Source organism: Hemitrygon akajei, chromosome 2 (genome assembly GCF_048418815.1).
Source record: "Hemitrygon akajei chromosome 2, sHemAka1.3, whole genome shotgun sequence".
Taxonomy (NCBI): Eukaryota; Metazoa; Chordata; class Chondrichthyes; order Myliobatiformes; family Dasyatidae; genus Hemitrygon; species Hemitrygon akajei.
In genome coordinates, this window is record NC_133125.1 from 65,238,954 (window position 1) to 65,266,931 (window position 27,978).

General features: G+C 42.4%; 1 protein-coding gene across 2 annotated transcripts in view; it reads left to right on the forward strand.

Annotated features, from left to right (window-relative positions):
• Nucleotides 1-27,978, forward strand: part of LOC140713724 (thymosin beta-10) — a 452,521-nt gene that overhangs the window by 359,055 nt on the left and 65,488 nt on the right. The gene's annotated exons all lie outside the window — the stretch shown is intronic.

Here is a 27,978-nt window from a genome sequence, read left to right on the forward strand (position 1 = left end):
AGTGGACAGTGAGGAAGGTTTTCAAAGCTTACAGAGGGATTTGGACCAGATGGAGGAATGGGCTGAAAAATGGCAGATGGAGTTTAATGCAGACAAGTGTGAGGTATTGCACTTTGGAAGGTCAAACCAAGGTAGAACATACAAGGTAAATGGTAGGACACTGAGGAGTGCAGTAGAATAGAGGGATCTGGGAATATAGATACATAATTCCCTAAAAGTGGCGTCACAAGTAGACAGGGTCGTAAAGAGAGCTTTTGTTACATTGGCCTTTATAAATCAAAGTATTTAGTATAAGAGTTCGAATGTAATGGTGAGGTTGTATAAGACATTGGTGACACCAAATTTGGAGTATTGTGTGCAGTTTTGGTCACCTAATTACAGGAAGGATATTAATAAGGTTGAAAGAGTGCAGAGAAGGTATACGAGGATGTTGCCGGGACTTGAGAAACTGAGTTACAGAGAAAGGTTGAATAGGTTAAGACTTTATTTCCTGGAGCGTAGGAGAATGAGGGGTGACTTGATAGAGGTGTATAAAATTATGATGGGTTTAGATAGAGTGAATGCAAACAGGCTTTTTCCACTGAGGCAAGGGGAGGTAAAAAACAGAGGTCATGGGTTAAGGGTGAAGGGGGAAAAGTTTAAAGGGAACATTGGGGGGGCTTCTTCACGCATAGAGTGGTGGGAGTGTGGAATGAGTGCCAGATGAAGTGGTAAATGCGGGCTCACTTTTGACATTTAAGAAAAACTTGGACAGGTATATGGATGAGAGGGGTTTGGAGGGATATGGCCCAGGTTCAGGTCAGTGGGACTAGGCAGAAAAATGGTTTAGCACAGCCGAGAAGGGCCAAAAGGCCTGTTTATGTGCTGTAATGTTCTATGGTTCTAAGCTCATGGTTTTTCTAAGCAGAATCAGTGTTGGATTGATTATCACAGACCTATGATGTGAATTTTTTTGTTTTGGGGCAACTACAGACTGAAAAATCTATAAATCACAAAAAAGAGATGGTGCAAAAAAGAGGTGGTGTTAATGGACCATTCAGAAATCTGATGGCAGAGGGGAAGAAGCTGCTCCTAAATTGTTGCATATGGGCTTTCAGGCTCCTGCTCTTCCTTCCTGATGATAGTAACAAGAAGAGAGCATGTCCCAGATGATGGCACCATCTCTTGCAGATGTGATTGATGGTGGGCAGGTTGTGCCTATGATTTAGTAGGCTAAGTTGATAACCCTCTGCAGCCTCTTACAATCCTGTGCATTGCAGGCTCCATACCAGGTTGTAATGCAACCAGTCTCCACTGTTAACTATAGAAATTTGTAGGAGTCTTTGCTGACATACCAAATCTCCTCAGACTTCAAATCTCCAACAAACTTTCACGGCTTTTCTGCAGATATCGTCTGACTTGCAGTATTTGTTTGCCTCTCAGTTGAGTAGCAAGAATCACTGTTAAATGTGAATGAAGTTGAGAATTATGGTTTGAGAAGGAGAATTTTTAAATATAGATATCTAGAAACAAATTGTATAATTTATCTGTTACGTAAATATGTAGAAAACAATTGAAGGTGATGGTATAGCTTTGCATTGACTTTTGATGTGATACGGACATGAAAAAGAGGGGTTTAGACTGAGAATCCTCCAGACGGAAGCCTTGATCACAGAAAGGGCAGTGGAAACAGGAGAGGACTAGATGGGACAGAGTGAGTAAACAGTACAGGTGTGGGGTGTAATAGGAGTTGGTGAGGTGAGAGGTTTAATAATATGAAAACAATTACATAGACGCCATAGAATATTCAGGAACACCTGTCTGATGACGATCCCCTGCACGTGTGGCTGGGCATCAAGGGCGTTACTGACTGCAAGACAAAACCACATTGATTGTACCAGTAATGCCTCCCTCCCTGATGCTCTAAGCAATTTTCATGCATGCTTTGAGACCTGCAACACAATGCCAGCCATAAAAGCTACCCCCCTTTCCAGGGAGCAGCCGCTGTAACAGCAGCAGGCATGAGAAGGACTCTGCTGAAAGTCAGCCCCATAAATCGTGAATCCAAGCAGCTAAATCTCCGCGGACCCCATTCAACTTGATCTTCTGGATTAGCCTCCCTTGAGGGACTTTGTTAAACACCTTACTAAAATCCATGTAGACAACATCCACTGTTGGACCCTCATCAATCACTCTGTCAACTTGTCAAAAAAAACTCCATCTAGTCAGTAAGGTATGACATGCCACGCACAAAGCCATGCTGGCTCTCCCTAATTAGGCCATGGGTAACTGAATTGTGGCTGAAGGATGGTTGTAGTTGGGAGTTGAATGTCCGAGGTTACACATTGTATTGGAGGATTGGGAAGGTAGGCAGAGAGGGTGGCATGGCTCTGCTGGTAAAGAATTGCATCAAATCTGTAGAAAGATATGAGATAGGTCAGAAGATGTTGAATCCTTGTGGGTTGAGTTATGAAACAGCGAGGGTAAAAGGGCCCTAATGAAAGTTATATACAGGCTTCCCAACAGTAGTTAGGATGAGGACCACAGATTACAATGGGAGATAGAAAGGGTGTATCAAAAGGGCAGTGTTATGATAGTCATAGGAGGTTTCAACATGCACGTTGAAAGGGAAAATCAGGTTGGTAATGGATCTTGACAGTAAGTTTGTTGAATGTCTATGAGATGGCTTTTTAGAGCAGTTTGTTATTGAGCCTACTAGGAGATCAGCTATATTGGATGGGGTGTTATGTAATGAACCGGAGGTGATTAGGGAGCTTAAGGTAAAAGAACCCTTAGGAGGTAGTGATCACAATATGATTGTGTTCGACTTAAAATTTGATAGGGAGAAAATGAAGTATGATCGCAAAACAAAGGAACAGAAGTAGGCCATTCAGCCCATTGAGTCTGCTCTGCCACTCCACCATGAGCTAAGCTAGTCTCCCGTCTAGTTCCAATTTCCAGCTTTTTTTCCATATCCCTTTAAACCCTGACTAATTAGATACCTGTCAATCTCCTCCTTAAAAACCCTCAATGATTGGGCCTCCACAGATGAATGTGGCAACGAATTCCATAAATCCATGACCCTCTGGCTAAAAAAATTTCTCCTCATCTCTGTTTTAAATGGGTACTCTCCAATTCTAAGACTCTGACTTCTTGTCCTGGACTCACCCACCAAGGGAAACAGCCTTTCCACATCTACTCTGTCCAACCCTTTCCACATTTGAAATGTTTCTATGAGGTCCCCTCTCATTCTTCTATACTCTAATGAATACAATCCAAGAGCCGACAAACGCTCCTCATATGTTAGTCCCTGCATTCCAGGAATCATCCTCGTGAATTTTCTCTGAACTCTCTCCAACATCAGCACATCCTTTCTAAGATAGGGGACCCAAAACTACACACGGTATTCCAAATGGGGTCTCACCAGTGCCCCATAGAGCCTCAACACCTCCTTACTTTTATACACTATTCCTCTTGAAATGAATGCCAACATAGCATTTGCTTTCCTTACTGCAGATCCAACCTGGTGGTTAATCTTTAGGGTATCCTGCACTAGGACTCCCAAGTCCCTTTGCACTTCGGATTTTTTGAATTTTCTCCCCATCTAAATAATAATCTGCCCGATTGTTTCTTCTTCCAAAATGTATAACCGTACATTTCTCAACATTGTATCTCATCTGCCATTTCTTTGCCCACTCTCCTAAACTGACCAAGTCTCTCTGTAGCCTTTCCATTTCTTCAACACTTATTGCTCCTCCACTTATCTTGGTGTCATCTGCAAACTTAGCCACAAAACCATTTAATCCATAATCTAAGCCATCTTTATACAGTGTAAAAAGAAGAGGCCCCAACACCAACCCCTGCGGAACACCACTAGTAACCGGCAACCAACCAGAATAGGATCCCTGTATTCCCACTCTTTGCTTTCTGCCTATCAGCCAATGCTCCACCCATTCCAATATCTTTCCTGTAATTCCACGGGCCCTAATCTTATTAAGCAGTATTTCAGAGGAGTAAAGGAAATTACAGTGGTATGAGAGAGGAGTTGGTCAAAGTAAATTGGCAGGGATGCGAAATGGCAAAATAGTACAATCGTGGCTGACAAGGGGAGTCAAAGCTAATGTAAAAGCAAAAGAGAGGGCATACAACAAAGCAAAAATTAACAGGAAGACAGAGGATTGGGAAGCTGTTTAAAAACCTGGAGAGAACAACTAAAAGAATCATTAGGAGGAAAAAGACGAAATATGAAAGCAAGCAAGCTAGCAAACAATATCAAAGTGGATAGTAAAAGCTTTTCCAAGTAAATGTAAAAAAAAGAGATGAAAGTGGATATAGGACTGCTCGAAAATGAGGCAGGAGAAATAACAACAGGAGACAAGGAGATGGCAGATGAACTAAATGAGTGTTTTACATCAGTCTTCACTGTGGAAGGCACTAAGAGAGTGCCAGATGTTGAAGGGTGTGAGGGAAGAAAAGTGAGTGCAGTTACTATAACAAGGGAGAAGGGGCTCAAAAAGCTGAAAGATCTAAGGGTACACAAGTCACCAGGCCAGATGAACTGCACCCTAGGATTCTGAAAGAGGTAGCGTTAGAGATTGTGGAGGCATTAGTAATGATCTTTCAAAACTCACTGGACTCTGGCATGGTGCCAGAGGACTGGAAAATTGTAAATGTCACTCCACTCTTTAAAAAAGGAAGAAGGCAATAGAAAGGAAACTATAGACCAGTTAGTCTGACCTCAGTGGTTGGGAGGATGGTGGAGCCAATTGTTAAGGATGACGTTATGGAGTACTTGGTGACACAGGACAAGATTGAACAAAGTCAGCATTGTTTCCTCGAGGGAAAATCTTGCCTGATGAACATGCTGGAATTCTTTGAGGAGATTACAAGTAGGTTAGATAAAGGAGATGCAGTGGATGTTGTGTATTTAAACTCTCAGAAGGCTTTTGACAAGATGGCACCAATGAGGCTGCTTACCAAGTTAAGAACTCTTGGTATTACAGGAAAGTTACTGGCATGGTTAGAGCATTGGCTGATTGGTAGGAGGCAGCAAGTGGGAATAAAAGGATCCTTTCCTAGTTGGTTGTCAGTAATTAGTGCTGTTCCACAGGGGTCAGTGTTGGGACCGCTTCTTTCTATGCTGTATAATCAATGATTTAGATGATAGAATATATGGCTTTTTTGCCAAGTTTGCAGATGATATGAAGATTGGTGGAGGGGCAGGTAATTTTCAGGAAACAGGCTGCAGAAGGACTTAGACAGATTAGGACAATGGGCAAGAAAGTGACAAATGGACTTGGTTAACTTACAGGTTAAGTCGGTGGTGAGGAAGGCAAATGCAATATTAGCATTCCTTTCAAGAGCAGGGATGTGATGCTGAGGCTTTAAAAAGCTCTGTTGAGGTCTCATTGAGTATTGTGAAGAGTTCTGGGCTCCTCATCTAAGAAAAGGTGTGCTGGCATTGAAGGCGGTCTAGAGGAGGGTTCACAAGGATGATTCTGGGTATCGTTTGATAGCTGTGGGTCTGTACTCACTGGAGTTTAGGATGAGAGGGGATCTCAATGAAACCTTGTGAATGTTGAAAGTCCTAGACAGAGTAGATGTTTCCCATGGCGGGGGACTCTTGGACAAGAGGGCACAGCCTCAGGATAGAGGAGTGTCCATTTAAAACAGATGTGGAGAAATGTCTTTAGTCAGAGGGTGGTGGATTTGTGGAATTTATTACTACAGGTGGCTGTGGATGCCAGGTGGTTGTGTGTACTTAAGGTGGAGATTGATAGGTTCTTGATTGGACATGGCAACAAAAGTTACGGGGAGAATGCCAGGGAGTGGAGCTGAGGAGAAGAAAAGATTGGCCATGATTGCATGGCGGAGCAGACTCGATGGGCCAAATGGCCTATTTTTACTCTTAAGTCTTATGGTCCTTATGGTCTAAATTAGCTGGGCCAGGTAAAGTTCCAAGATAAATACTCAGGGAGTGTGCACACCATCTCACAGACATATTTCATCCAGGCTGCTGTCCCCATGTGCTTCAAAACAGTCACCATTATCCCTGTACCAAAGAATTCTACACCTTCTGAAATAAATGACTACCTCCCAGTGGCACCGACACCAAGCATCATGATGTGCTGGTAATGTTGCATCTCAAGAACTCCATTCCTACCACAGTGGACTGTCACCAGTATTGCTTGCTGACAGAACTGCTCTGGCCCTGACACTGCTAAAAAAAAAAACAAGGACACTTTCTAGATTTCAGTTTGGCATTCAACACTATTGTCCCACAGACCTTGGTGTACAAACTCCTCCTCCTCAGTCTAGATACACCACTGTGCAATTGACGCTGGACTTCCTGACGGACAGATTGGTGTCCCCCAGCACTGTGTGCTGAGCCCATGGCTGTACACTCTGCTCGCATATAACTGCATGGCCAAACACCCAAATAATCACATTGTCAAGTTCGCTGATGACGTGACAGTGGTGGGACTCATCACTAGCAACGATGAGACAGCCTACAGAGAGGAGGTGGAAGAGCTCGAGGCCTGACGCCAGGCAAATAACCTCTTCCTCAATATCAGCAAGACAAAGGAGATGGTTATCGACTTGAGGAGAACTCGCACCACTCACGTCCCTCTCTGCATTGGCAGCAGCGCAGTGGAAATTGCAAGCTGTTTCAAACTCCCATCACACACAACCTCTCATGGTCCCAGAACACATCCTACACAATAAGGAAAGTCCACAAATGCCTCTACTTTCTGATGAGGCTGAAGAAAGCTGGACTTGGCACATCAATGCTCATGTTCTTCTACAGATGCATAGTAGAAAGCATTCTAACATGCTGCATCACTGCCTGGTATGGAAACTGCATTGCACTGGACAAGAAGGCTCTACCATAGGTAGTCAAAACTGCCCAATGCATCACTGGCACCAGTCTGCCCACCATCAAGGACATACTCTATACAGAAGGGTGCCAGAAAAAGGCCAAATAACATCATGAAGAATCCCACTCCCATCAAGAAAGAGGCTATGTAGCATCCACGGCAGGACCACTAGACTCAAAAACAGTTTCTTTCCCCAAGCAGTAAGGCTGACCAACACCTCCAACCACCAACCCACCCCTCCACCACCAATACTTTATCATTTCCTATCAGAGTCACCTTGTGTCATGTAATAGATATGCAATCAATCTATGAACAGTATATAAGTTATTAGGTATTTATATGTGCTGTGTTTTTTTATTATTGAGTTCTTAGTTTTTTTGCGCTGCATTGGATCCGGAGTAACAATTATTTCATTCTCCTCTACACTTGTGTACTGGAAATGCCAATAAACAATATTAAGTTAGTGAATAATTTCCTTTGAAATGAAGGATATCCGAATTATAATCTTTAACTCCTTTACCTTTCATTGCTGAATTGGGTAAGAAGATTAAGACACAATTAATTGCATTGTCCTGGAAATGAACGGTTGTTAGCACCAAAGATGATGAGTGATCTGAGCATTGACAGTGTCATAGTCATAGAGCAGTAGAGCACGGAAACAGGTGCTTTGACCCACCTACCTGTCCATACCTCTCTCATCCACGTATCTCTCCAAACTTATCTTAAATATAAATAAGATTTGGTGCTGACATGTAGACAGTGGAACAGAAATATGAAAGGAATGACAAGGAACTTCGGGCCATTCCAAGTTGCTTTCTTGCCAGTGAGGTATTCTTACCGTTTTACTATTTGTAAACATTGGCCATTTTGCCCATGGCAAGATCCAACAAATAGTAATCTGATAATGACCAAACTAGCTGATGTTAAATCCTGACTGAAGGAAGCGATGGCTGGATGTGGAGGAAATCCCTGCCAGGGTCCAGCAGTTTCTTCCATTTGCTTCCCACAATGTCCTAAGATACACCTGGTCAGGATCCAGGGATTTATCCACTTTTATATGCTTTAACTCTGTGAATTCCACTTCCTTCATAATGTCAATATGCTTTTTGGACATGCTCTCTTGCCTCAGCTCATAAATTTCCATGTCCTTCTCAGTGGTAACTACAGGCAAAAGGTATTGATGTACTTGGGAGACTGGGTGTGAGATACCATATATACAGGAATCCTTGTGATGCCGTGGACTAAAATGTCTTGGAATGCATTTTTTCACTGACCCTGTTTGAATCTTCATGTCTTATTCAGTATTGTTACAAAACCAGACATTTAACATTGTTTCATAATAGAGGTACTTAATTAGGTGTTTTTTTTTGCACTGTGGTAACAAAACTTTGATCTGTTCTTGTAGAGTGAGTACAGCTTTAGGAGAAATAAGAATGATTTTATTAAATATTCCACCAGATGGCACAGTTTACTATGTTGACCAAATGTAAAGGGTGCTGAATGAATTCTGCACTTAATACTACTTTATAATTACAGCTTTGAGATCCGGTTGTTGTCCGTCTCTAACTGGTACAGAAGCTGGCGGTCAGCCATGTGCTTGAACTGCCACAGTCCTGGTGAAAGTACAGTACTTTCATTTTGCTATTGGGTTGGGTCTAGAATTTAGATCCAGGGATGACATAGGAACACTATATCTCCAGTTCAGAGAAATAAACTCAGCTGTAGCACCTACAATTAGGCCAGGGTGTAGGTTCAAATCTCAATACAGGGATAGGAATACATAATGCTGCAGTATCATGGATGGTGCCTTTTGGATGAAAGTTCATCCAAAGTTCATGCCTTTTGGATGAACTGACACTCTGTTTCTTGAGGTTGTAAAAAAAAAACCCCATGGCACTAATCAAAGAGAAAGGAAAGCCTCCTAAATACTTTGCTGGACTTCAACTTAATTCAATCATCCCCTCATTGTTGATTAGGGGATCTTGCTTTGTGCATATTGGTTCTCGGAGTTTTCTTCATTAAACACTGGCGTTACTTCAGTAGTACTTGTTGCCTGTAATCATTTTATGGCATCTGAAAGGCAAGAAAGCTTCTGTAGGAAACCTGTGCTCTTCAACATACCTTTCATGCACGTAGCTTGTGTTTGTTGTTCAGTGATGGATGAATGATTCTATTTAATTGCTATTTCTGAAGTTTGATTGTGCGAGTAGGAGAGAGGGCAGAATCTGTCGTTGATGCCAACAGATGAACCAGCACTAACACAACTTTTAGTGTTGAAGATGTTGGCTTAGTTGGGATTTTAGGTGTAAAAGATAATTACAGCTGAATTATATATTCCTTCAAGGATTTAAAGCAGTCTTTCTCACAAAATTAAACTCTCTAGTGCAGTCAGGTTGCTGCTGATGGATTATAATTAATTAGCTTGAGTTTAAATCCTTTCAGGTTACCAACGCCTGGCTATCAAAAAAAATTTCCTTATATCTGCAAGTTTATCAGTGTCTATCTTGAATGTACTGAGCAGCTGAGTCTCCACAATTTTCCTGGGCAGAGACCTCCACAAGATTACACTAGATCTACTGGATCACCATTATCAGTTCAGTTAGATATATGCTCAGCAATTCTGTTAGAATTGTCAATTATCTTTTCCCTTTTATAAATATATGTTTATCCAGCTCATGTCTATTATTATTTTCTAAGTGAACTTATTCCACTTCCTTAATTATAGATTACTGTAGACATCATAGTTATCTATTATCTTTCTTCCTTGTTCAGTTAGTGTTAGCTTCCAGAGGATCGAGGAGAATGGCCCAACTGGTTCAAGCTGAGAGGAAGATGGGAGTAACCACACATTATAACAGTGGTGTGCAGGAGAGCATCTCTGAATGCACAACATGTCCAACCTTGAACTGGATGGTCTGGTGCAGCAGAAGACCACACTTGGTTTCATTCCTGCTCCTCTTTATTAGGTACACCCGTGGACCTAATGAAGTGGCCATAGAGTGTATATTTACTAGTGCTAATTTCACCGAGCTCCTGACTCGCTCTTGATCTATCATTCTCCCTTACTTCCAGATTTTTTTTTTGCATGTCTTCTTTCATAATGACAGACATGAAAATATGTTCGATTTCTCTTCCCTTTCTTTATTCTCCGGCATAATTCCTGCAGTTTCTGTTAGCTACCCTGTAGTGTGGAAGTGTGGCTTATTTGCCAGTTGAAAGCTGCTTCTGCCATGTCAGTTCTTGATTGGTGAGTTTAAAGCTGTATCCGCTCTTCCCATTGGTTGGCTTGTGCGCCCTGGCACCTAGTGTCTGGTTTCAAGCACCTTGGGGGAGGGGGTAAAACAGTAATACGTGTGAGAGGTGTTCCTGCTCTTTCCCTCTGTCTCCAGGGCATGCGACACAGAACCTTTGAGAAAGTGCTCTTAACTGACCATCTGTTCATTGAATATTTACTTTAGTAGTTTGCATAACTTTGGGGAACTTAAATGTTTGGTCAAATTTTTTACTGTTTGTGAATAAATTATTAATGTGCTTATTCACAGTCAGTATTTTCTGTCTCATTCAGCAAGCCCATGAACCTGCTTCCACATTACATTTGGCGCAGGTTTATTGTTTTGAACAGAAAATGCACATCTTCAGAGGGTTATTAAGAAAGAGGACCCCCCCCCCACCCCACCACCATATGAGCAATGGCAAGTCCCAGGGTGGCCAATAACACTGTGGGGTTTGGGAGTCTTGCCAGTCTACTGATCGGTTACCAGATGCCTGTAGATTGGTCAGACCAGTTAGATTTCTCCGGCGCTGAAATTCAACACCACATCACTTCCATACTTAAAACGTTGGGGTTTCCCAGGAGAAAGGACAGCTGGTGGGATGCTTTCTGGCTGTTTGCAGCCATCATAAGGCACCAGTGTAAGATGACCATGAGTCTTCAGACTGAGGTAGAAGAGCTAAATCGGCACTGTTCCATTACGGGAGGGGAGAAGCGTGTTGTTGGCCCAGACCCACCCAGCCTGCAAAGTTAGAAGATAAGAACACAGAGATAGTGTTGGCTAATGAAGGTGCAGCAATTAGAGGCTGCCCGGTGGGATAATTGGCAACCGGATCCTGTTAAGGTTCGAGCTTTAATGCAGCAGGGCGATGATCCCACTGCGGGGATGGGGGATGGGAACGTCTGGCTGGATGATAAAAATGATGGAGACAGGGTAATCCAAGGTTTATCTCTCAAAATGATCGCTCTCCCCTGCGTTCCTGAAACTGTATGGGCCAGGCCAGAGATCACATATTCCCACACCCACCGTGAGGGCACCAGCCCACGGCTTCTACCTCCCAGGAGGGAGAGGAGGATTGGGAATGAGTAGGTGATGGTACAATGTACCGCTTCGAGACAACATAGTGTGGTGAACTACATTTACCTGTCTGGACATGCCCCCCCCCGCTAATTGCTCCTGTGGCTCCTCCCACAGACCCCTGTATAAAGGCAATTGGAGGCACGGCTCCTCCCTCAGTCTCCAGGATGTCGTGTGGAGATCTCTTGCTGCTGACTGCTCTCTTCCAGCGAATAAAAGCCTATATCTTGCCTCACGACTCAGAGAGTTATTGATGGTGCATCACATAGATCAGGGAGAACTCCGCTAAGTAATTGGCAAGTTTAGAGGATAGGTACAGACAGAAGCCTGGAGTGTCTCTGGTTGTTAAGGGTACTGGAGTGAGCTGAACTAAAAGAGAGATGGGTGCTCTAGAGAGCCCAATGTCCTAACACTTGATCAATAACACACTGAGAATGCTGCTTGCTTCCCCTGAGCATAATGCATCATTATAGGATTGAGCAGCAGATTCAGGAACCCCAAGTGGAATGGAACACAGTAGAGGGAGGCACTAAAGTCTTTCGCCAGTGGGCTCCTATTACACAATTATACAGTGGGAGTGATAGCCCTCCTGAAGATGATATGATAGGGCATCCAGTTACAGCAGTGGATTTCCATTTAAAATGAGTAGGGCCAGCAGTAGTTAGTCCTACGAGGATGACGATTCAGTTGTTACAGGGCTTGGAGTGTATAGAGGAAGGTGTGCATAACCAGATACGGAAGTTGGATGAGCAGATGGGGAGTGAGGGATTCTGCATGACCCATAAGGAAATGTTTTTGACATTGCTCAAAGCTGAGGTCCTCGAGGAGCAGGTAAGTGAGGTTCCTGCCCACCCCCTATGCAATGAGGAGAGAGTATTGTTATGAAACCAGTAACTGGTTTCACTTACCAGCAAAGATAGATATGTCAGTTGAAGTCCAATGGTACTATTTTCAAAAGTTTTATTAATAAAGGGGCACAAAAATTAAGGTTAATACAAGCATTCAGATAACATGCGTCAATACTCAATCTAAAATGCAGGTACATTAATAATCACTCAGAAATAAGCTCTTTCGTTGTCTAGGGTATAATACTGAGTCCAATTGGAAATATAAAGAGTCACTCTGAAGTCTGCAGGCTTTTCCCTTTTGGTTTCACGTGTTGGAGAGAGAGAGATAAACGGAAAAACTTGCCCAAAACATCCATGGAATCAGGGGAGCGATCTTCCCCGTTGTTAGTTAAAAGCGATCTTCCGTTGGTTCCAGCCACAAACCCCGCATTCGGAATTTAACGCACGTGGCTTACTTCAAAATGGCTTCCCATTCCCACGGGAAGCGTTATCGTGCTTCTTGGTGTCTCCTTGGTGCGTCTGAGGGTCGTCCTCTTTCAGACCCTTCTTTATACTGCCTCACGGGATCTCAGGTGTCAATCAGGTTGCAGGTGATGCAATCTCTCTCTCAACCAGCCCACTTTGCCCGAGGGCTTTACAATGTCCCTGCGAGTTGGCACGTCTGCAGTTCCCAGGTGTCTCCTGAGAACAATGCCACAGTCGCCAGCTTTTGTCCCAGTGGAATGCGGTATCCAGCACGTCGCTGTCTTTCCATTTCCTGTGTCCATTCGGCTTGTCTCTCTCTCTCTCTTGCTCTCTCTCTCGGGTCATTGACCCCCCTTTCACTAGGGCTCTTGCAATTCTCACAAAGGAGGGGGCTGGTATCATAACAGTATTGCCAAGGAAACCGAGAAAAGGAAGCTGTTTTGGGGAATGGTCGCTCCTCTCCCGATAGGGGCTCCTTTTGTCCTCTGCACCACATATCAGCTGCACCACCCTGCAGGAAGCCAGGGGGAGGCCTAAGGTTTGCTTATCCAGTTACTGCCATTGGGCATCCAGCGAGTGCCCACCTTCACAACACCACACAAAGGGGCTACTCTACATTTGTTCCAAACCAGTTATATTCTATTTCCTCTTAATTAATGCCTTCTTCCTTCTTTGCTGAACTCTCCCAGTTTTCCCAATCAGACTTTTTTTTTTAGCAATATTATGCATTTTTTCCTTTACAATAAACACAGGTGGATTTCCATTTGAAACTATTTTGACTTTGAGTATGTATTACGTATTAATTATTTAAAAGTCATCCATCTGAATGTAGTTTCCCAATATTTTATAACCAACTTGTGCGTTTGTACTTTGCTTTGTTTCAACTTCAAGATTCCAGGTTTGCATTGACTTAAGTCACTTTCCATTTTTATACAAATTATTCCCTGAGAGACTTTTAACCTGCAGATCATGAATTAACTCGTACTCATTCAACAATACTAGATCCAAAGTAGTCCATGACCCACATTAGGTCCTCAAATTGCTGATCTAGATCATCTTGTACACTCAATTAATTCATCCTTCATTTGTTTTTTAACATTCCTTATCACGTTCAAGTGTTATCTGATGATTTATACAATATTATACATTGCTCATACTATTCAGCAAATCCTCTCTCTGCTTTCTGTCTCTTGCTGTTTCTTAGCTCCACCCAAACTGATTCTAATTCTTGATATTCTGAGCAAAGATACTTTTTATTTCCTGCTTTCACTCCATTCTTTAATATCAGCACCACACTGCTCCGTTTGCACTTTGTTTACTTCTTTAAGAAAATTACACAAACAGTAACTACTGGAAATAGTCAGTTGGTAAGTCAGCATCTGTGGAAAGAGAAAAAAAGTTGCTTTACACACAATGAAGGAAAACTGTTTCTTTCTCAATGAAGCTATCTCACCTTCAGAACGGTTTCAGATTTTCAGCATATCCAGTTTGTTCATCTAACCAGAAGTTAAATGCCTTAAGAACTTAAGAAATAGGAGCAGGAGCAGGCCATCTCTGCCATTCAATAAGATCATGGCTGATCTGGCCATGGACTCATCTCCACCTTCCCGCCTTCCCCCTCCCCAACGCTTAATTCTCCAACTATGCAAAAATCTATCCAACCTTGTCTTAAATATATTTACTGAGGCAGCCTCCACTGCCTCATTGAGCAGAGAATTCCACAGATTCACCTCCCTTTCGGAAAAGCAGTTCCTCCTCATCTCCATCCTAAATCTACTTCCCCAAATCTTGAACTATGTCCCCTAGTTCTAGTCTACCAGTAGAAACAACTTTCCTGCCTCAATCTATATATCCCTTTCATAATGTTATATGTTTCTATAAGATCTCCTTTTATTCTTCTGAATTCCAGCAAGTACAAGCCAGTCAACTCAATCTGTCCTCATAGTCTAACCCCGTCATATCTGGAATCAACCTGGTGAACCTCCTCTGCACCGCTTCCAAACCCAGTATATCCTTCCTCGAGGAAGGAGACCAGAACTTCATGCAATACTCCAGATACGGCCTCACCAGTACCCTGTACAGTTGCAGCATAACCTCCCTGCTCTTGAATTCAATCCCTCTAGCAATAAAGGCCAACATTCCATTTGCCCTCTTGATAGCCTGCTGCACCTGCTAACCAACCTTTTGTGATTCATGCTGCATTTTTTACCATTTAAATAATAATCTGATTTTCCATTTTCCCTTCCAAAGAGGATGACCTTGCATTTACCAACATTGTACTCCATCTGCCAGACTCTTGCCCACTCATTTAACCTATCTATATCTCTCTGCAGACTCTATCCTGAAATATTTAATTCCCAGCATGGTTACCATAGATTCTGGATTTTAAGCCGCTACTTTTTACCACATTTTGAACAGCTTTGAACACTGCGGCCTTTACTACGGTGCGGCTAATGCATGATTTTTTTTCATGCCGCCAAAAACATTTTGCCTCGTAACAGTAGACCAATAAAATTGATGAGTAGTTCACAGAGGTCCAATGAAATTGTACGATAAATCAAGCGCACTTTCACAATTAAATTATTGTAAATCAGTCATTTGTACTCACCCTCATCAACATGGAAAACACTCGAAGAAAAGCATTGTGCTGCCTTTATAGCAGTTATTTAGTTTATAATATTTTCGCTTAGTAATTCATTTGTTAGTATTTTCTAGTTAAAGTTAGAAGTGTTTTAAGTATATTTGTTTTCTGTACTACATCCCGGGATGCTAGACGTTACATCCGGTTTCGCCGCATCTTGTGGGAAATACCGGTTTGCGATAAACGGGAAGGTGGGGGGGGGAGCGGCGGAGCGGCGGAGCCAAAACGCTGCTTTTAAGTTAAAGGCGATCAATAACTTTTCCTGGTAGGCTGCAGTATATATATTTTTACCAGTCGCTAGGAGATATTGGAATATATATGCAACGTAATTTGTGTGTTACCGATACGTATGTATATTTAAAAGTAGCCGTATTACAGGCACGGTTCGAAAAAAAGCATTTGCAATATGTATTTGTTTGTTACCATATGGATTTAATTAAAAGTTAAAAAATCCTCACGTGTAATATCTTTCTGTGTAAATATCTCATATTACAACGTGGGACACCTGCGGCCTAAAATCCGGTGCGGCCTAAAATCCGGTGCGGCCTGTACAAGTACAAAATTGATTTCCTTTCTAAAATTAGAGCCAGCGGCTTTTAATCAGGTGCGCTCTGTAGTGCGAAATCTACGGTACTTTGCAACCTTGTCTCTGTAATGTGTATTTGATTATACCGGTTTATGTCCAAGAAAATAGATGAACGTAGTTTATTATGAATGTTGCATTCATTCAAATAATGAGACTTCTGTTGTGTATTTAATATTTCAGTAATATTTGAGTAATATTGTAAAATATATTGTTTGAATATGCATACTTTGTTCATTTATATAATTCATTATGGATTATATGTAGAAAGTATGTGAATGTCATTACAGGACCATGTCATAGGTGTTTGCCTCACAAAAGAAAAACTAACTACACAATTAATCCTGGCTCTCGTGTTTTTTTTAATTAATTTCTGGAATTACAAAATGTAACAGTGAAGTTTTAAAATGAAGGTGAGATGACCACCTACCTGTTGAAGTGCAGTGAGATAGTCAAGTTTAAAAAAAGTGCATCAAGTGATGTTCAAGATAAAAGAAAAGTCAGAAAATTAATGAAATTCATGGGTTCATAAACAATGAGTACCAGGTGATAATAATAATAAATGACCATCCAAGATGGCGGCGCGACGCAGCTTGCAGTGACTACTCCGGAGTTGATTATCTGTTATTTGTGAAGCGGGGTGCCGTGTACAATCATAGTCGGATGAAAAATGGATGTGGGAGCACGGAGGAACATCTGGAAATCTCCAGGAAGGCCTTCTTCGTTGCTGCTGCTGCTGTGAGGTCCGGGTCTCTGCTGGGAAGAACAGGCCCCCAGTCCTCGTGGTCGCGTTGCCAATGGCCGTTGGCGGGGGCCTGTTAATACGCTCGGCAGAGGATGATGCTCGGAGAAGCTGTGCCGGAGGGGATGGTTGTCGGCTCGGAGGTTCGACGGACTCGGAGTCCGCTGCGGTCAGGTCGCTTTCACTGTGTGCTGCGTCTGCGAGGCTGAGTCGGGCGGCACCGTGGAGTCCATAGCGGGGGTATTCCCTTCTGCCGCCGGCGTGAGATGACGAGTCTATCAGGACCCTTAGGACTTGTGGAAACTGTGTGGTGGTTTCTTTTGAACTATAGTCTTTTAACATCTTTGGACTATTTTTACTGTGCCCATGGTCTGTTTTTAAATCAATTATGCTATTGTTTGCACTGTTGTAACTATGTGGTTTTGTACAGATCTTGTAGCTTTAGTTTTTGGTCTTGTTTTATCTGGTTGGATTTGGAGCTCCTTTCTGGGGCACGCGCTAAGATGGTAGTGCGATATTAATACGCAGCAGCCTCTCTGGACTCTGGATTGGGGATTGCCAAATGTTACGTGGATTTTCTGGTGTAGTCTGTTTTGTCATATGCTTTTGTGATATCATTCTGGAGGAACGTTGTCTCATTTTATAACTGCATTGCATTTGTGGTTTCTAAATGACAATAAACTGAATCTGAATGTGAATCTGAAATAACTGAATGATGTGTGATGAAAATATTGAGCTTTATTTTGAAGCAAATGAAATAGCCAATGAAAAGTGAATGTAGGTGTTTATGAGAGCAATAAATGGAAATGTATAGTGTACAGTTTTCTTAGAAGTGAGCTTCTAATCAGCCAAAATGAGCTTTGCTGATATTGTGAATGTAACGCAGGACCATTGTTGATTGCAGAATGCTTTAGGTTTCATAAGTGGAATCAAAAGGAAGGGGAATCTATTTCAGCTTATGTGACTTAACTGAAGAAATTGTCCAAGCAATGTGTGTTCAGTGATGAGCTCAATGATGCACTGACAGATCATTTTAGTTTGTGGAATCGTACAAGAAAACATGCAAAAATGGCTCCTAACTGAAGAACAACTCACATTTAAAAGAGCAGTTGAAATTACTGTGTTGATGGAGACAACTGCCGGAGGTGCAGTTGAGTTGCAGTCAGGAATGAAAGTGAGCACCAACAAAATTGCAACTTGTAAACAGAAATCTACCTGACTGAACATATCATGTTACTATTGTGGCAGGGGCTCACATATGCTGATTTAAAGGCGAAACTTGCAGAAAATGCAACTAAGCGGGGAACGCACGAAGAGCACGTCGGGCAGACAAAAATACATGGGCTGTACAGGGAAGAGAAAAAGATAAAAAGTCATTCCATTTTCAAAAAGAGCACTAATCTGCACAATGTTGATGAAACAGTGATGAGACTGACAGGGCTGGCTAAGCCTGGAGATTTACAATGTGAAAACTAACAACAGACAAGCAAACACAGGAACTCAGCAGGCCAGGCAGCATCTATGGAAAAGAGTAAACAGTTGACACTTCAGGCTGAGGTCCTTCCTCCGGCATTTTGTGTGTTGCTTTGGATTTCCAGCTTCTGCAGATTTTCTCATGTTTGTTAAAAGACAAACAACATGGCTGACACCAGAAGTGAATGGCAAATTAATTAAGATGGAATTGGACACTGGCTTGGCTATTTCAGTCATTTCACAAAATGAGTTTGAAAGACATTTCAAAGACACTGAACTGAAGCCAGCAGATATCCAACTAAGAGCTTATACTGGAGAAGAGGTAACTCCTGTGGGAATAACATTCATAACAGTGAAATACAACAACCAACACGCTATGTTGGCAATGCATGTGGTAAAAACGGGAGGATCAACATTGTGGGGCCTTGCCTGGCTGAGACAACTACAATTTGATTGGAGATCCATCCACAATTTGCATGCCACACCCCCTACAATCAACTGAAAGTGAATTAATATGCCCCAGCAGTGTTCAAGGATGGCATTGCAAAACTCAGATGTGTCAAGGGTAAAATAGTATTAAAGGAAAATGCCACACTCACGTTTTACAAATTCCATCCATTTCCTTATACCTTCTGTGATAAAGTAGCCAGTGAGCTAGATTGCATGGAGGCTGAAGGGGTTCTCTCCAAATTTGAGTGGAGCCCATGAACAACATCTATGGTTCCAGTAGCCAAGAAAAATGGGTCTGTCAGGGTCTGTGGTGATTTTAAAGTCACCATCAACCCAGTACTGAACGTAGGTCAATATGCAGACAATATGTTTGCAAACTTTTCTGAAGGGAAACATTTCAGCAAAGTGGGCTTTGCTGAGGTCAACCTACAGATGGAGATGGAAGAAGGATCCAACGTGTTTCTCACCTAAGTATCCACAAAGGGCTTTATTACTATAATAGGCTTATTTTTGAAGTAGCATCGGCACCTGCACTCTGGTGAAACTCCATCGCCCAGGTGCTGCAAGACTGTCCAGGCAGTCAGCATTACCCGGATGACATGATTGTTACTAGTAAGGATGACAGGTAACCCCTGCAAAATCTACTCACAGTGTTAAAAAGTTTAGAAGATTATGGGCTCAGAGCACAATGTAACAAGTGTGAATTCTTTAAACCAAGCATCACCTGCTGTAGTCACACCATTGATGCACAAGCATTATACAAGTGTGCTGAGAAAATTCAAGCAGTGGTGGGTACCCCAAGCCAAAGAATGCATCACAGTTGTGGTCCTTCTTAGGATTTGTCAATGACTATAACTGGTTTCTGCCAAACCTGGCTACTGTGCTCCATCCCTTGAGCTCATCACTACAGATCATGAAGAAATGACAATGGACAAAGCAGTGTGGGGCAGTTTTCACAAAGGTAAAGGAAGTGGTGACATCGGACACGGTATTCACACATTATGATCCACATTGTCCAGTGAAGTTTCCCATATGGTATAGTGCAGTCATGTCACATGTTATAAGAGATGAAAGTAAACACGTCATCTCCTTTGCATCATGTTCCCTTACCACTGCTGAGAAAAATTACACACAGATTGACAGAGAGGCCTTGAGTCTGGTTTGGGGTGTAAAACCTTTGAACCAATACCTGCATGGGAGCAGTTTTACCCTCTTTAGTGATCCTCAGTCACTAGTGTCCATTTGCAGAAGGTTGCTCCACTAACAGAGATGGACTCTGTTTCTTGATCTTGTTTAGATGTATTCTCCCTAATACAAATAGAAAGTCTCCCTATTATGGCAGAGATGATCCAAAGGGAAATCAGAAAAGACCCCACACTGTCTCAGGACTAGATGGCAACACAAAATGGCTGGAATGTGCAGCAGAAACTCCAGATCCCCCATTTTTACCAGCACTGATAAACAATGCCCTTGACAGAGGTTGTCTTAAGTGGGGATTGAGAATTGTTGTACCATCCAAGCTGAGAGCTAAAGTGTTGGAGGAGTCAGTTATCTAGGCAAGGTTAAAATGAGCGTGTTGGCTTGAAGCTTTGTCTGGTGGCCTAGGATAGATCAACAGATCGAGCAGCTTGCCATACATGGTTTGGAATGGCAACAATAGACAATAGGTGCAGAAGTAGACCATTCGGCCCTTCGAGCCTGCACCGCCATTCTGAGATCATGGCTGATCATCTACTATCAATACCTGGTTCCTGCCTTGTCCCCATATCCCTTGATTCCCCTATCCATAAGATACCTATCTAGCTCCTTCTTGAAAGCATCCAGAGAATTAGCCTCCACTACCTTCCGAGGCAGTGCATTCCAGACCCCCACAACTCTCTGGGAGAAGAAGTTTTTCCTTAACTCTGTCCTAAATGACCTACCCCTTATTCTCAAACCATGCCCTCTGGTACTGGACTCTCCCAGCATCTGGAACATATTTCCTGCCTCTATCTTGTCCAATCCCTTAATAATCTTATATGTTGCAATCAGATCCCCTCTCAATCTCCTTAATTCCAGTGTGTACAAGCCCAGTCTCTCTAACATCTCTGCGTAAGACAGTCCGGACATCCCAGGGATTAACCTCGTGAACATGTCCAGAAGATGCCAAAAGCAGCTTCTCTCCATCCCTGGGAATGGCTTGCACTGCCCTGGCAGAGGAATTATGCAGATTTTACCGGACCATTCATAAGCACACATTTTTTGGTAGTGGTGGATTTAGTGGTAGTAGTGGAAATGGCCAGAAGTGTTCCCAATACTTCCTTAGCAGTTCGCAAAGATTCCTCATGAAATCTAAAACTTTGAAAAACTTCTATACAGTAGTTATGTGTGGATAGTATATTGACTGGCTGCATCACGACCTGGTATGGAAACACCAATGCCCTTGAATGTAAAATCTTACAAAAAGTAGATATGGCCCAGTCGATCCCTTGCAAAGCCCTCCCCACCATTGAGCACATCTACATAAAGCGTTATTTCAGGAAAGCAACATCCATCATCAGGGACTCCACCATCCAGAATATGGTCTCTTCTCATTGCTGCCTTCAGGAAGAAGGTACAGGAGCTTCAGGACTCACACCTCCAGGTTCAGGAACAGTTGTTACTGCTCAACCATCAGGCTCTTGAAGTGAAGGAGATAACATCACTCACCCACTTGCCCCATCACTGAACTATTCCCACAACCTATGGACTCAATTTCAAGGCTCTCAATATTTATTGTTTATATATTTATTATTATTATTCCTTTCTTTTTGTATTTGTACAGTTTGTTGTCTTTTGCACACTGGTTGAACGCCCATGTTGGTGCGGTCTTTCATTTATTTTATTATGGTTATTATTCTATTATGGATTTATTGAGTGTACCAACAAAAAATTGAAACTCAGGGTTGTATATGGTGGCATACATGTGCTTTGTGTTACGAACCCCGTAACTGGGTCACTTACCAGCAAAGATAGAGAGGTCCGTTGAAGTCTGATGGTACTATTTTTAACAGAATTTATTGATAAAAATACACAAAAATAATATCAATGCAAACATACAGATAATATATGTCATCAATACTAACTCTAAAAGTGCGGGTATAATAATGATCAATAAGAAATAGCTCTATCGTTGTCTAGGGGATAATGTATTGTCCGATGGAAATATAAAAGTCATTCAGTTCATACAGGCTTCAGCCTTTGGGGACCGCTGGGTTTTCAACTGTTGGAGAGAGAGAGAGAGAGAGAGATTTTGAGAAGAGAAACTTGCCAGCTTTCCTTTATCCGCTCTTGATCCGTATTCGTCCTTTAGCGAGGCCGTTCCGTGGAGGACGTCATCCGGGCAAGGATGGACACACACACAAGCCTCCACCAGTCTCATACGTTTCTCCTGGTGTGTCTGAGGGGTTGTTCCCACAGACCCTCTTTTTATCCTTACTCAGGGGGTCTCAGGTGTCAATCAGGTTGGGATGATGCAATCCCTCCACCAACCTCCTCTTCGGTTCATTGCCTGGGGCTTCGATGCATCGTACAGGATGCAATACACAAGTCCGTCTCCAAGAGACAATAGCCGGTATCAATGGTTCTGCCTTTCGGAGGCCAGGACACATTCCAACCCTTTTGTGGATTCTGCATGTCTTTCTCTCATTTCCTGGGTCTCCTGAACTGACTTAATAGTGATCTTGCGATTCTCACAAAGGAGGGGGGGCTACCCCGCATCCTTCGGCCCCTCAGAGCTGTGGCACATTCGTAATATTTGATAATAAAGTTACTTTGAACTTTGTACAACAGCCTCCACTGCAGCCTTGCACACTGCTGATGTGTTGAGAAACCTCTTCAAGAAGACTGGTGTTCGAGAACACTTTATCACAGATTCAGCCATCCCTGAATACGAATGAATATGACATCTGCTCTGTACCACCCAGCTACAAATAGGCTGGCAGAAAGGTTTGTCCAGAGTCCAAAGAACACACAGAAAGCAATCAGAACACACCACACCCATGCTGGGTCAGAAGTTCGCCAATTTCCTCCTTGCATATCACAATGCAGCACACTCCACAGCCAACAACTCACTGGCTAGTCTGCTTCTACTTTACAAAAAGACCACTCGACAACTTGATGGCCAAAAGAGCATCTTTATCTGGGACGGCAAATGATATTTACAATACAGAGGCTTCCAGGTACCTCGTGCGGCCTGGGTGGAGGAACTATATACAATGCACACTGGGAGTGAAAAGAGCGGAAGTAAAGACCCCGCCAACCCCGGATCCCGCCTCTTGCTACCAACAGCTTCCCGATTAGTATTAACTTACTTTTAATAATACTCACATTACAACAAAACCCTCAAACCCAATCTCAGAATCAGAATCAGAACCCAGGTTTATTATCACTGGCATGTGACGTGAAATTTGTTAACTTAGCAGCAGCAGTTCAATGCAATATACAATCTAGCAGAGAGAGAAAAAATATAAAATAAAATAAAACAATAATAAACAAACAAGTAAATCAATTCTGTATATTGAATAAAATTTAAAGAATTTGCAAAAACAGAAATACTGTATACTAAAAAAAATGAGGTAGTGTCCAAAGCTTCAATGTCCATTTAGGAATCAGATGGCAGAGCGGAAGAGGCTGTTCCTGAATCGCTGAGTGTGTGCCTTCAGGCTTCTGTCTTCTTCCTGATGGTAACAATGAGAAAAGGGCATGCCTGGATGATGGGAGCCCTTAATGATGGACATTGCCTTTCTGAGGCACCACTGTTTGAAGATGTCTTGGACACTACAGAAGCTAGTACCTAAATTGGAACTGACTAATTTTACAACTTTCTGTAGCTTCTTTTGGTTCTGTGTAGTACCCCTCCCCCACATACATTCATTTCAAAAGATCCAGAATACAAGAGCAGGGGTGTGATGCTTAGATTTTATAAGGCACTGGTGAGGCCTCACCTTGAGAATTGTGAACAGTATGGCGCCCCTCAACTTAGAAAAGATGTGCCGGCATTGGAGAGGGTCCAGAGGAGGTTCACAAGGATGATTCTGGGAATGAAAGGGTTATCATACGTGGAATGTTTGATAGCTCTGGGTCTGTGATCGCTGGAATTCAGAAGGATGAAGGCAGATCTCATTGAAACCTTTCAAATGTTGAAAGGCTTAGACAGAGTAGATGTGGAAAGGATGTTTCCCATGGTGGGAGAGTCTCGGACAAGAGGGCACAGCTTCAGGATAGAGGGGCACCCTTATAAAACAGATGTGGAAAAAATTCTTTAACCAAAGAGTGGTGAATTTGTGGAACTTGTCACCACACGCAGCTGTGGAGGCCAGGTCGTTGGGTGTATTTAAGGCAGAGATTGAAAGGTTCTTGGTTGGACATGGCATCAAAGGTTATGGGGAGAAGGGTGGGAACTGGGATTGAAGAGGAGCAAAAGTGGATCAGCCATGATTGAATGGCGGAGCAGACTCGATGGGCCAAATGGCCTAATTCTGCTCCCATGTCTTATGGTTTTATACCAAACAGTGATACAGCCTGTCAGTATGCTCTCCACAGTACATCTATAGAAGTTTTTGAGTGTTTTAGTTGACAAACCAAATTTCTTCAAACGTCAAACAAAATATACCTGCTTGTCTTCTTTATATCTGCATTGACATGTAAATTCCCAGCTAACATCCATATCAACAGTAAAGACCTGGAAGCTCAAATCCAATAGTCCAATAGCCCGTGAGTCTCCAGGAATCAAAGTTTAAACTTTAGGAGGTAACTATGACTAAACCTGAGAGAATACTCACTAGGGCATTGAAAATATATTTTTCATTTTCTTTGAACATTCCAACTATTAACTTCAGGAGATCTGGGAAAGAGGAGCTCTTTGAACCTAAAGATGAACCGAACAGAGAGAGCATGTGCTCTTTCCATTTGGTAATGAATGAGAGAATTCTGTTCCTGGGCTGTCCCTTGTACTCAAACCCAATCTCAGAATCAGAATCAGAATCAGGTTTATTATCACCGGCATGTGACGTGAAATTTGTTAACTTAGCAGCAGCAGTTTGATGCAATACATAATCTAGCAGAGCAAAAAAATAATATTAATAAATAAAATAAAACATAATAACAAACAAACAAGTACATCAATTATGTATATTGAATAAATTTTAAAGAATGTGCAAAAACAGAAATACTGTATACTAAAAAAAATGAGGTAGTGTCTAAAGCTTCAATGTCCGTTTAGGAATTGGATGGCAGAGGGGAACATGTTGTTCCTGAGTCGCTGTGCCTTCAGGCTTCTGTATCTCCTGCCTGATGGTAACAGTGAGAAAAGGGCATGCCCTGGGTGCTGGAGGTCTTTAATAATGGATGCTGCCTTTCTGAGACACTGCTCCCTAAAGATGTCCAGGGTACTTTGTAGGCTAGTGCCCAAGATGGAGCTGACTAGATTTACAACCTTCTGCAGCTTCTTTCAGTCCTGTGCAGTAGCCCCTCCATACCAGAGAGTGATGCAGCTTGTCAGAATGCTCACCACGGTACAACTATAGAAGTTATTGAATGTATTTGTTGACATGCCAAATCTCTTCAAACTCCTAATAACGTATAGCCACTGTCTTGCCTTCTTTATAACTACATTGATATGTTGGGACCAGGTTAAATCCTCAGAGATCTTGACATTGAGGAGTTTGAAACTGCTCACCCTCTCCACTTCTGATCCCTCTATGAGGATTGGTATGTGTTCCTTCATCTTACCCATCCTGAAGTCCACAATCAGCTCTTTTGTCTTACTGACGTTGAGCGCCAGGTTTGTTGCTGCGGCACCATTCCACTAGTTGGCATATCTCACTCCTGTATGCCCTCTTGTCTCCATCTGAGATTCTACCAACAATGGTTGTATTGTCAGCAAGTTTGTAGATGGTATTTGAGCTATGCATAGCCACACAGTCATGTGTATACAGAGAGCAGAGCAATGGGCTAAACACATACCCCTGAGGTGCGTCAGTGTTGATCGTCAGTGAGGAGGATATGTTATCACCAGATTGTGGTCTTCCGGTTAGGAAGTCGAGGATCCAATTGCAGAGGGAGGTACAGAGGCCCAGGTTCTGCAACTTCTCAATCAGGATTGTGGGAATGATGGTATTAAATGCTGAGCTATAGTCGATGAACAGCACCCTGACGTAGGTGTTTGTGTTGTCCAGGTGGTCTAAAGCTGTGTGGAGAGCCATTGAGAATGTGTCTGCCATTAACCTATTGTGGTGATAGGCAAATTGCAGTGGGTTCAGGTACTTGCTGAGGCAGGAGTTCAGTCTAGTCATGACCAACCTCTCAAAGCATTTCATCACTGTCGATGTGAGTGCTACCGGGCGATAATCATTTAAGCAGCTCACATTGTTCTTCTTAGGCACTGGTATAATTGTTGCCTTTTTGAAGCAAGTGGGAACTTCCGCCCGTAGCAGTGAGAGGTTGAAAATGTACTTGAATACTCCCATTAGTTGGTTGGCATAGGTTTTCAGAGCCTTACCAGGTACTCCGTCGGGACCTTCCACCTTGTGAGGGTTGCAGGACAAACAGCTGAAGGCTCCTCATACAAGGAGGTTCGATGTTTCACGCCTGGACAAGTAGTCCTGGTGAGGGACTACAGAGGCGATCAAAAGGGGATGCTCAGAAAGATAAAGGATGGAACTGGACCACACTCCTACATGGTGGAGACTGTATCATCTGGAGACGACACATCCATCAGTTGAGGAGACCAGAGTCAATTGATAGAGAAGAAAGGAGTCCAGAGCTGTCATGACCACTTCCTGCAGTCTCAGAGTCAACTCCGACAAACTCCACGGAGGAGGTCCCAGAAATTGAGATTGTTTCACAGCCACAAGTCTCAGCTGCCAAGCAGGTGACCTGCCCTGCCCTTGTCAGGATAGATGTCACCGCACAAAAGTACAAACTCCTCCACAGTGATTAATACTTTAGGTTTGAAAGGGACAATTTAATATTTACTATGCTGTGGATGTCTGTATATAGTAGTTGTATAGTATAAATAAATAAACAAACAAACAAATAAATAAATTATCTATCTATATATATAGTGAGATGCATTCTATATTGAGTTGAAGTTTATCGCTAACAGGGAGGAGTGTTGTGTATTTAATATTTGAGTAATTTTGTAAATATATTGTTTCATTAAGCATTCTTTGTTGTTTACATAATTCATTATTGGTTACGTGTACCCAGTATGTGAGTGACAAGCATTATTACATGACCATGTTATAATTGTGCGCCTCACAAAAGAAAAATTAACCACACAAGTATTCCGGGCTCCCATTATTTTCTTTTGATTAATTTCTGGAGTTACAAAACATTACATCTTCAATTCTGTTTTTTTTTCCTTTTTCTGACCCTATTTGTTAACATACTCTTATATTTCTATACATGTCCCATTCCCCTCTTCCTGACTATTTGTATGAAAGATATTACTACAACCTTACTAATCACATTTGCTAGAACACCAATCCCAGCCAGATTCAAGTGAAGTCTATTTCTGCCGTACTGAAGCCATTGCCCAATGATTTAAAACCTATTTTTCCTACAGAATTCTTTCAACCACATATTGTATTCTTTGATCTTTTTTTCCCATGCCAGTTCATATCTGGATCAGGTTGTCAAAAGTGATCACCTACGTGGTTCTGCTTTTTAACCTTGGCCCCAGCTATTCATATTCCTCCTTCTTCTTCCATCCATATTTTTGGATCACCCATTCCATTTTGCCCTTCAGCCTCAAGTAGCTATCCTCGGTTCTGGCTCTTTCCAGACATTAAACAGGAAAATTAGTTAATTATTGTCACCTAGACAGTGCATCAAACTGTTTTGTGTGTTGGCCATTCAGACCATTCTGTCACCTCAGTATGCTGAGTTAGTAGAAGTGAAAAGCAAAACCAGAATGCAGAATATAAGTGTCACAGTTCAGACAAGGTGAAGTGCAAAGCCATGATGTGGTAGATTGTGAAGTCACAAGCCCATGTTGAATGATACAAGGGAACTGTTCAATAGTTTTATAACAGTAGGGTTGAACCTTTCAGCTTTTGTGTTTCCAGCCTGATGGGAGCGAGGGAAAGGGAGAATGACGGGGACGAGTGTAATGTTTGATTTTGTTGGCTGCTTTACTGAGGCAGAGAGGAATGTAGACAGTCCCTGAAGTGCAGAGGCTGGTTTCCACGATGTGATGAGTGGTGTCCTCACGCTCTACAGTTTCTCGCAGTTGCCAAACCAAGTATCCATCTAGATCGGATACTTTCTATGGTGCATCTGTAAACATTGGTGAGGTTCAACACAGACATGGCAAACTTCTTTATGCTCCTGAGGAAGTAAAACTATTTTCTTGGCTAAAGTGTCTGCAGGGAGGCTGCCTCAGTAAATATATTTAAGACAAGGTTTGATAGATTTTTGCATAGTTGAGCAATTAAGGCTTAAGGGGAAAAGGCAGGTATGTGGAGATGAGTCCATGATCAGACCAGCCATGATCTTATTGAATGGCGGAGCAGGCTCGATGGCCGACTCCTGCTCCTATTTCTTGTG